Source organism: Henckelia pumila, unplaced genomic scaffold (genome assembly GCF_033568475.1).
Source record: "Henckelia pumila isolate YLH828 unplaced genomic scaffold, ASM3356847v2 CTG_321:::fragment_1, whole genome shotgun sequence".
In the NCBI taxonomy this organism is placed as follows: domain Eukaryota; kingdom Viridiplantae; phylum Streptophyta; class Magnoliopsida; order Lamiales; family Gesneriaceae; genus Henckelia; species Henckelia pumila.
Window position 1 is genome coordinate 1 of NW_027331802.1, and position 7500 is coordinate 7500.

The following is a 7500-nucleotide window of genomic DNA, read 5'->3' on the forward strand; positions in this document are numbered from 1 at the left end:
GATGAAGAACGTAGCAAAATGCGATAATTGGTGTGAATTGCAGAATCCCGTGAACCATCGAGTCTTTGAACGCAAGTTGCGCCCAAAGCCATCGGTTTGAGGGCACGTCTGCCTGGGAGTCACGCATCTCGTTGCCCCCAGCGTCTCCCCCCGCGCTCATAAAATGCGGGGTGCTGATGCATCCATCCGATGGAGGGGCGGAAAATGGCCTCCCGTTATCCTCGCGTAGCGGCCGGCCCAAAATAGGATTTCGTGTCAATGCATGTCACACGATACTTGGTGGTTGTATTCCTCGACTCGCGAACTATTGTATGGGACTGCATCGGGCCACGAATGAGACCCAACGGAGCACTAGATTGCCCCTAGATTGCAACCCCAGGTCAGGCGGGATGACCCGCTGAGTTTAAGCATATCAATAAGAGTAGGAAAAGAAACTTACAAGGATTCCCCTAGTAACAGCAAGCAAATTGGGAATAGCCCAACTTGTAGTCTAGAGAAGCGTCCTCAGCGGCGGACCGGGCCCAAGTCCCCTGGAAAGGGGCGCCAGAGAGGGTGAGAGCCCTGTCATTCCCGGACTGTAGTAGCCCGTGCCCTAATTGAGTAATTAAAGGATTAATGCTAATTAATTGAATTGGGTATTGGACGGATCGGAAGCTCCGAAGGCACGATCGGAAGCTCCGATGAGGATCGGAGGCATCGATGATATTACGTCATCCATGACGTGTGGCTGGATCGGAAGCTCCGATCAGGATCGGACGTTTCGATCACCCCTATCCGGAATCAACAAGTGATATTTTGACACGTGGCAGATCAGGATCTTCGGAAGCTTCGATGGCAGGATCGGACGTTCCGATCGAAGTTCGGACGTTCCGATCGAGGATCGGAGGCTCCGATCGTTGTCTATAAATAGAAGGACGAGGCTTCATTTCTCCTTGCCAATTCCGGATTTCCTCTCTATTTCTAGTCATATTCGAGTTGTTCTAGCCTTCCTAGGCTTGAACTGGGAGTCGTCTAGACGTTCGGTAGTCGTAGCGGAGTTGTGCCCAAGTTCTGGAGGCATCGACATCAAAGGGCTAACGATGGACGAAGGTATAGTTTTTGCTTCCTATAAATATTTAGGAGTATGCAATAGCTTAGTTAAGGCTTTTAGAGCACTATAATGATAGTAGTATCATTTCGCTGTGTAGGCGGACTTTAGGCTTGGACTTAGAGCTGGTAGTGCCTACCTGGTATTTGAGGTACGGAAGTACTGTTCGAGATATCCTGACTGAGTATGCATGTATTATGTGACTGCATGATTTATATGCCATGATATTATGCTGCATTCATTTGCATCTTGCTGTATCTCTTTCGAGATGTCTGTTAGTAGGGTTGTACCCTATCCTGTTAGTGGATGGACTTCCATCGATTTGGGTCCGGCGTATCCACGATTATCTCGATATGGGAGCCACCTCCTGAAGTGACGGCACAGCGTGCTACATACCAGGGCCCGGTCTGTCTCTGTTATCTGATCCTTGACCTCGAGTCTATAGGGAGTTCACTTTGCATGCATGTATACTCATACTCTCGCACTGAGCGTTTAATGCTCACGTCTCGTACTCTGTATTTTTCTGGACACCCTATTCCATGGGGCAGGTTTGCGATTGGACGAGGAGGGTGGATCCAGGAGGGGCTAGTCAGTGGTTGGCCAGCTGGAGCTTCATCTAGGTTTTACTACTGTTGTTTGGGTTTATACAGCTATTCGATTTGGTTGTATAATATTGGATAATTACAGATTCCTTTACTTGGGATTGTATAATGTTATTGGATTCCGCAGTTTTATTCTGATATCTGTTTTATTAAGTTTATTGCATGCATAAGTTCTGTTTAGTAGGTGATCCGGGTAAGGGTCACTACATTTATGGTATCAGAGCATGCAAAAGATTTCTTGGGATTTGGTCTCATCTTGAGGTATTTTTGTAGATGTCAAATCGTGACGACCAGAGTTCTCATGGCAGTGTTGGTGGGCGTTGGGGTGATGCCAACCGGGAGCCTCGTCGAGAACGGCGTCATCGTCACCATGACGACGAGCGTTTCACTGTGCGTCGATTCTTAGCTATAGGTCCTAAGCCCTTAGTTGAAGGTGAGTCTCCGGAGGATGCGGAGAACTGGTTAGACCGCATGGAGACGACTTTTCAGACTTTCCAATGCACCGATGAGCAGAAGGTGGAGACCCTTGGCTATCTTCTGGATGGGCGTGCGCGCAGGTGGTGGAGGTTTACTTCTGCACCTTTTGTTACGGCGAGAGGAGTGGCCACCTGGGCCGAGTTCCGCACAGCTTTCCAAAAGCGGTATTTTCCTCCTGCACTCCGACAGTCGAAGGCAGGCGAGCTACTGAGTCTGCGACAGGGAACCATGTCTATCGATGAGTATCAGCAGAGGTTCTTTGATCTGCTATCCTATTGCCCCGAGATTGCTGATAGCTCAGAGATGAAGTATAATCTGTTTCTTCAGGGCCTTAACCCTGAGATCCATGACCATGTGGCGGTTGGCGACGACATGTCCTACGAGGGTTTGGTGAGCCGTTGTCACCAAGCGGAGGACAGCATTCGGCGGAACAGGTCTTTCTCTCAGTCGAGACCTGCTAGTTCTTTGGGTCCCCGTGCCCAAACTTTCAAGAAGTCTGGATCTTCTTCTTCCTCTGGTTCTGGAGGTGTTGTCCGTTATGGTAAGAAGGAGAAGTGTGATCACTGTGGGAAGAACCATCCATCCGACAAGTGTCGTAGAGCTTCTGGAGCTTGTTTCCGTTGTGGAGAGACTGGTCATATCCGGAGGGATTGTCCACTGTCTGGGGGAGGTGGTTCTGGTTCTGGTACAGGATCGGGTTCTCAGGCTACCGTACAGCAGAGGTCACAGGGACAGTCTGCTGGGAGTTCTCATTTGAGGCCACGAGCTTCTGGCCAGGTGTTTGCCCTGAGACATGATCAGGCTGTGGAGGAGAATGAGAAAGTCATCGCAGGTACATTTATGCTTTATGGTATACCTGCTCTTGTACTTATTGACACTGGTGCATCTCATTCCTTCATTTCTGCACGTTTTGTTAAGAGGCATAAGTTACCATGCATTGCACTAGACGTAGTGATGTCTGTTTCTACTCCGACGGGCCAATCTGCTTTGGCTAAGCGTCTAGTGATGGGTTGCCCTTTAGAGTTCAAAGGGAACATTCTGTTAGCGAATGTCATGGTCCTGGCGATGGACGATTTTGATTGCATTCTGGGAATAGATGTGCTGACTACCTATCGAGCTTCAGTGGACTGCTATCAGAGATTAGTACGCTTTCATCCGAAAGGGAGTGAGAGTTGGTTTTTCTATGGTGAGGGAGCGCGACCCCCGATGCCTTTGGTATCAACTTTGAGAGCCTGTCGAGCTCTAGAGTCTGGCGGGGAAGGCTACCTTATCTATGCAGTTGATTTGTCCGCTGAGAGTATTGGGATAGAGAACATTCCTGTTGTGGATGAATTTCCAGATGTGTTTCCTGATGAGATTCCGGGTTTTCCTCCTGCTAGGGAAGTCGAGTTTGGCATAGAGTTGATGCCGGGTACTTCGCCTATTTCTAGAGCACCGTATCGTCTGGCTCCGTCAGAGATGCGTGAGTTAAAGAATCAGCTACAGGATCTTTTGGACAAGGGGTACATTCGTCCTAGTGTATCTCCTTGGGGAGCTCCTGTTCTCTTCGTGAAGAAGAAGGATGGGTCGATGCGGCTGTGCATTGACTACCGGCAGCTGAATCGAGTGACTGTGAAGAACAAGTATCCGTTGCCTCGTGTTGATGACTTGTTTGACCAGCTGCAGGGCACATCAATTTACTCCAAGATTGACTTGAGATCTGGGTATCATCAGTTGAGAGTCCGTGATCAGGACGTAGCCAAGACTGCATTCCGTACTCGCTATGGGCATTACGAGTTCCTAGTGATGCCATTTGGTTTGACTAATGCTCCGGCTATATTCATGGATTTGATGAACCGTGTCTTCAGGGAGTATTTGGACAAGTTTGTCGTGGTCTTCATTGACGACATCTTGGTGTATTCGCGTAATACGGAAGAGCATGTTTCTCACTTGCGGTTGGTACTGCAGACTCTTCGAGATGAGCAATTGTACGCCAAGCTGAGCAAGTGTGAGTTCTGGATGGATAGAGTGGTCTTTCTTGGCCATATCATATCTAGGGAAGGGATTTCTGTTGATCCAAGCAAGATTGAAGCGGTACTTAATTGGTCGCGTCCGACGACAGTTGCTGAGATCCGTAGTTTTCTGGGTCTAGCAGGGTATTATCGTCGCTTCATTCTGAACTTCTCTCAGTTAGCTCGACCGTTGACGCAGCTTACCCGCAAGGGTGTGAATTTTGAGTGGTCCTCCGAGTGTGAGGAGAATTTCCGTGAGCTTCGACGGCGGTTGACTTCTGCGCCGGTGTTAGCATTACCGTCAGGATCTGGAGGGTATGTAGTTTACACGGATGCTTCTCTTCAGGGGTTAGGTTTTGTCCTGACTCAGAATGGGCATGTGATCGCATACGCTTCTAGACAGCTGAAGCTTCACGAGGACAACTACCCAGTCCATGATTTGGAGTTAGCAGCCATTGTGTTCGCTTTGAAGATCTGGCGTCATTATCTTTATGGCGAGAAATTTGAGATCTTCACCGACCATAAGAGTCTCAAGTATTTGTTCACTCAGGCAGAATTGAACATGAGACAGAGACGTTGGAAGGACTTGCTTAAGGACTATGATTGCGAGATTAAGTACCATCCGGGAGCTGCTAATCTCACCGCTGATGCTTTGAGTCGCAAGGTGCGACTATCCGCACTTCAGACTTGTTCGATGTCTAGTGCGATCAGTGACTGTTGTACTTCAGGTTATACCTTCAAGCATAAGAAAGGTATGCAGAGTATCCAAATGTTTGCGATATTATCTGAGCCAGCCTTGTATTCGCGGATCCGAGATGCTCAGATGTCTGATTCAAAGACCCAGCGTTTAGCTCGTCTAGCTAACGAGGGTAGCTCGTCTGGATTTCATGATCAGTCAGATGGCTTTCTGTGTTTGTCTGGTAGACTTGTGATTCCACAGGATGAAGAGTTGCGAGAGGAGATTTTATCTCAGGCACATCGCACTAAGTTGAGTATTCATCCTGGGAGCAGCAAGATGTACAAGGATCTACGTACTCGTTTCAGGTGGAAGGGAATGAAACGCAATGTTTATCAGTTTGTTTCGAGATGTTTGGTGTGTCAACAGGTCAAGACAGAGCACCGACGACCTGGAGGATTGCTTCACAGTCTGCCTATTCCTGAATGGAAATGGGAGTTTATCACTATGGACTTTGTGACCCATTTGTCGGTATCCCCAAGGAACTGTGATGCTATCTGGGTGGTGGTGGACCGACTTACCAAGTTAGCGCATTTCATTGCCTATAGCCGAGAGTACTCTGTGGATCGCATGGCACGGATGTACATTCAGGAGATCGTCCGACTTCATGGAGTGCCTGTGAGCATTGTCAGCGATCGGGACCCCAGGTTTACTTCTAGATTCTGGGGGAGTGTTCAGTGTGCGATGGGTACTACTCTCAGTTTGAGTACAGCCTATCATCCAGAGACTGATGGTCAGTCAGAGCGCACTATCCGTACGTTAGAGGATATGCTTAGAGCGTGCGTCATGGATTTTGGTTCAGCCTGGCAGGATCATTTGCCGTTTATCGAGTTCGCTTACAACAACAGCTATCACACTAGTATTGGGATGACACCTTTTGAGGCGTTGTATGGGCGACGTTGTCGTACTCCACTCTTCTGGGAAGAAGTGGGGGAGAGACAGGCTGAAGGACCGGAGTTTATCCAGCAGGCGATAGATATTGTTGATCAGATCAAGAAACGGATTAAGACTGCCCAGGATCGTCAGGCCAGTTATGCTAATATCAAGCGTAGGCCTTTGCAGTTCGAGGTCGGGAGAAAGTGTTTCTGAGAGTGTCACCTTTCCGCAAGATTCTCAGATTTGGCCTTAAGGGCAAGTTGTCTCCCATATTTATCGGTCCGTTTGAGGTCTTGGAGAGTATTGGCGATTTGGCTTATCGACTAGCTTTGCCACCGCATCTATCCAGCATTCACGACGTGTTCCACGTATCTCTGTTGCGACGGTATGTGGCAGATGAATCTCATATTCTGCAGCGGTCTGAGGTTCAGGTAGACAAGGATTTGACTTATGTTGAGAAACCTCTTCGTATCCTGGATTATAAGGATAAGGTTTTACGGAACAAAGTCATTCCTTTGGTTTTAGTTCAGTGGCAGCGCCGAGGGACTGAGGAAGCTACTTGGGAGCTTGAGGACAGGATGCGTAAAGACCATCCTGAGTTGTTTTGATTTCATTCTTTAAGTTGTATTCAGTTGCAAACTCTGTAAACGTTTGATTGAATAAAGAATGTTTCTGATTTCTGTATTTGCATTCGGTACTTAAGATCTGATTTCGAGGACGAAATATCTTAAGTGGGGGAGAATGTAGTAGCCCGTGCCCTAATTGAGTAATTAAAGGATTAATGCTAATTAATTGAATTGGGTATTGGACGGATCGGAAGCTCCGAAGGCACGATCGGAAGCTCCGATCGGGATCGGAAGCTCCGATGAGGATCGGAGGCACCGATGATATTACGTCATCCATGACGTGTGGCTGGATCGGAAGCTCCGATCAGGATCGGACGTTTCGATCACCCCTATCCGGAATCAACAAGTGATATTTTGACACGTGGCAGATCAGGATCTTCGGAAGCTCCGATGGCAGGATCGGACATTCCGATCGAAGTTCGGACGTTCCGATCGAGGATTGGAGGCTCCGATCGTTGTCTATAAATAGAAGGCCGAGGCTTCATTTCTCCTTGCCAATTCCGGATTTCCTCTCTATTTCTAGTCATATTCGAGTTGTTCTAGCCTTCCTAGGCTTGAACTGGGAGTCGTCTAGACGTTCGGTAGTCGTAGCGGAGTTGTGCCCAAGTTCTGGAGGCATCGACATCAAAGGGCTAACGACGGACGAAGGTATAGCTTTTGCTTCCTATAAATATTTAGGAGTATGCAATAGCTTAGTTAAGGCTTTTAGAGCACTATAATGATAGTAGTATCATTTCGCTGTGTAGGCGGACTTTAGGCTTGGACTTAGAGCTTGTAGTGCCTACCTGGTATTTGAGGTACGGAAGTACTGTTCGAGATATCCTGACTGAGTATGCATGTATTATGTGACTGCATGATTTATATGCCATGATATTATGCTGCATTCATTTGCATCTTGCTGTATCTCTTTCGAGATGTCTGTTAGTAGGGTTGTACCCTATCCTGTTAGTGGATGGACTTCCATCGATTTGGGTCCGGCGTATCCACGATTATCTCGGTATGGGAGCCACCTCCTGAAGCGACGGCACAGCGTGCTACATACCAGGGCCCGGTCTGTCTCTGTTATCTGATCCTTGACCTCGAGTCTATAGGGAGTTCACTTTGC

At 48.1% G+C, this 7500-nt stretch overlaps 1 pseudogene; it reads left to right on the forward strand.

Annotated features, from left to right (window-relative positions):
- On the forward strand, window positions 1-122 carry LOC140871050 (5.8S ribosomal RNA; annotated as a pseudogene; the record flags this gene model as incomplete).
- Window positions 123-7500: the final 7378 nt, after the last annotated feature.